The sequence below is a fragment of the Rhamphochromis sp. 'chilingali' genome, assembly GCF_963969265.1.
Source record: "Rhamphochromis sp. 'chilingali' genome assembly, chromosome: 6".
In the NCBI taxonomy this organism is placed as follows: Eukaryota; Metazoa; Chordata; class Actinopteri; order Cichliformes; family Cichlidae; genus Rhamphochromis; species Rhamphochromis sp. 'chilingali'.
Window position 1 is genome coordinate 13,093,296 of NC_137933.1, and position 3,877 is coordinate 13,097,172.

Sequence of the window (3,877 nt, forward strand, 5' to 3'; positions counted from 1 at the left end):
TCATTAATAATACGTCTTATTTGTTAAACATTCAAGATTAAGAAACAAATTTTAAAATGCAAGGAGTGTATTTAATGTGTATAAGAGCAGCAGGTCTTTGAGGCTTGCTTACTGGCTTGTTGCTGTTGCCTGTTGTTAATTATTCCTGTAATATGAGAAGGTGGTTTGAGATTTGCTGGATGTCATAGGGTGAAGGCCTTGCAGTGGTAAGAAAAACTAATGAAACAGTGGGCAGACGGTATATGAGGCGACAGGTTCGGTGCAGACTCTGTCAGCTGATAAACAGCAGGAAGTGGTAGAGACACTGCGATAAAATCTTTTTACAGCGTGCAAATGTTTTCAGACACACCATAAGAAATCACCCTGTTAAATTACAGTAAAGTACTCCCAGCTCTATTTGTTATTTTAAAGTTTTTGTACTATAACAGGCTCCCACTGTAAAAATTACAGTACAAACTCCCTTTCAACTACATCCCACGGCGCTCTATTAGACTTAAATCTGCTGAGATAAGGAGATATGATGTTAATATTAATAAAAGTATTATCTGCTGAGCTGTTAAACTCATTGTCATGTTCAAAAAATCAGTTGATACACCAAGTTGATTGGCTACTTAAACATTTGAGTTAACAAGCAGTGGAACGGGTATAGCTAACAACGTGGCAACGCAGTTTTCTTCTGTGATCTCATGAAGAAGTTATTTCATGATGTTTCAGTACTTTAAATGTTTAAAAACACCTGTCCCAACACTAAACAGGGCCTTAATCATGTTCATTTAGCATGAATTCAGTTTAAATTACAGCATGATGGTGGGGGTTTCAGCTTTTGTTGTGATTCGCCTCACTGGCTTGTTGCTAGTTAAATGTCAACCTTATTCTTGTTCACACAAACACTGAAAAAAACCCACATCACATCTTCACATCAGTTAAAGTATAATCATAGCAACACTTCTAAATGAAGTCTTTGTGCTCTCCAGGGCAGAGCGTACACAGCTACAATTTCCTGCGCCTCCTTGTTCACTTCTTCACAGTAACCGTGTGCTAAATGAGACATGCTGCAACATGATTTTGCGCAGATGACTTATAGATGGAGGTAATCAAATTAAATACACTTCATTTAATTCGATTTGTGACTCACTGAAGAGGAAAAAATACTGTAAAACTGGACAGTACCAGTACTTTGTAGTAGGGCTGCCACGATTAGTCGACTAGTCACGATTACGTCGACTATCAAAATCGTCGACGACTGATTTAATAGTCGACGTGTCGTTTGAAGCTTTGTAAGATCGCAAAAGACGCAGGAATAATAGCAGGATTTAAGAGTGTAATAACGGACTGAAACAGAAGATGGCAGCACAGCATGTACAAGGATGCCAGCTGCCGTTAAACCCCGAAGAAGAAGAAGCAGCTATGTCCCAGAATTCATAGCGCGGCCAAGCTTAGTTTCCAACAATGGCGGTAGCTAGTTAGTTTTAATATTACTCTTATTATTCTTTCTGGGTCACAAAATAAACGTTTAACATATTTTCAGGCGAGAATGTAGCTGTGTAAACCTCAAATATCTGCTCAGTTTATCAGGACACCACATATTTTCAAAAGCGCTCCGACGTTTTCGGAGACGTCTGTTACCCACTAGCTCGATAGCTAGCCGGGGGCTAGGTCACTAGCGCCGTGAGAACACCGGACTCCCGGCAAATTGTTTTCAAACCCACCGCCGTCTTTCGCGACTCAGGTTAAATATATATGAGTCACTTAGATAAATTAAAAATGTTATTGTTTGGCTTTTTTTTAGTATTTTATTTGTTCCTGAGTAAATCGGTTTGGCTGAGATTAAAGTTATAGTTTTTACACAGCTGAATAAACGTCAAGCAGACAGCTGATTATCAGAAGTGTGAGATGCTGGAGAATATACTCCGGTGTCCTGTTATATTTTAGATAGCAAGGAGTTTATTAAACTTTACCGAAACAATCTGCAAATTTCATTAAAATTGAATAAACTATCATCTTGTCTTTATTTTTAGTTAGCACCTTAAAAGCTTAAAGCTGTAAGCTAATGATAGTTATATAAGAGCAGATGCTGCTGGTGCAATAAGCTGTAGTTTTGCGTCCAGTGGATGATGATCTGATTAGTCGACTAATCGCATAAATAATCGGTGACTAGTCGACTATCAAAATAATCGTTTGTGGCAGCCCTACTTTGTAGTTACTGTAAGTACAAAAACCAAAACAACACTGTAGAAGATTTTGTTCGTCTGTGCAGATTCAACCACAACATTGCCACAAGAAATTTTCCATTAGCCTGTACCGTTCAGGATTAAGCTAGCGCGTGAAATGTGTTGTCCTGTGTGCCAACCACACCCATCAGTAAAGCTGGATGAGTGTGAGCAGAAACTTCTGGAAATTTGTTTTCTCATTGTGTTTTTTCCTCCCTTGTATTGAATAACTCAAGTTTATGAGTATAATTATATTAAAACAAAAAAATGAGGTGTAATTATAAAATTCAGACACCATGTTTCGTCCATTTCTCTCTTCACTCCGCAGGGAGACCATGAATTCGCTCTCACTGGGGTGTGCTTTGGGGTGTCCTACAAATAACCTTGTTTTTCTCTCCTCTACCAAAGTCATAACCCTCTGCACTTGACTTTGTTTATACTGTTGGCCCTAAAACTCTTAAATACTTACATATTAACTCACACTTTAACTGTAACTGACCTCGAGCCAAGCCAAACTCCCGGTGAGACGAGCAGCTCCTGTTGGTGGATTTTCAACTCGAGATGTTGCTCTGGCAGCTCTGCTCCTCTGAGGGAACGCGGAATGAAATCCCAAGGTGCTCCATTGCAGTGCACGCGTTAGTTCATGGCACTGAGCTGCAGCTCACAACCCAACACGGAAAAGGTGGATCACTGAGGGTGCAATAGTGATGGTTTGGAGACCAGTACAAGATCGAGTGGTTTAAGGGACTTTGTGTATATTTAAAACAAAACAGGTCCAGAATAGTTTGAAGGAATGTGAAAACAGAAGCTTGATATCAAGGATTAGAGGAATAAAACCAGATGGATGATTAACTTGGTGTCTATTCTTAAGCCAGCATGACATTTTTTATAACAGCTCGTAGTTTTACTCAGATCAAAAACTCTTTCGTGATTTAAAATTATTTCGCCAAATTGAAAATAGAAAAAGAAAAAAGAACCAAATTGATTTTCTCTCTCATGTGCAACACAAAGGATCTAACAAGCCACATAAAAAGGCTTATCCTACTTTCCCCTTCCTAATTCTGCAGGAGCAGTGAGACATGTTTGCTTTCATTGCTTCAGAGTTTGAACAAGATAACAGGCCCGGGGAGGTCCGACTGGGCTCGGCCGTCTCTACCGGGCGTGACGGCTGATGTCGGTTTGGGGGTGGGGAGGTGGAGGGTAGATGGTGACATGTCAGTTTAACAGGGAGGCGAGCAGGAAAGTGCGTGAAAGGAACTCTGTTGACTTTTCTGCCAGGCCGATTTACACCCTACATTCATGATGTCAGCCTTATCTGGCCTGAAACTCTGAACTTCTGTCTAAAAATATTGTCCTCCGTTGCAAAACCTGCCTTACTGGGCAGACTGTCTTTGCCACAGGAGTGTTACGCAATTACAAAATAACAATAGCTTTGTTTCATAACGCTAATGTCGCTGTGACATGAGTAATTTTGGTCCAGTCTTGTCAAACTTTTTTTTTGTGGCCAAGCAGCAGGTGTGTGTATGTGTCTGTTTATGTGAGCATACACCTGTGTGTGCATACCCTCTGCCTCCAGAGAGACAGCAGGAGTAGGAGTGGCACAGGTACACTGGAAATTCTCGTTGGGTTTGAAGAGGGAGGACACGATAGGGGAGGAACCTTGAGAA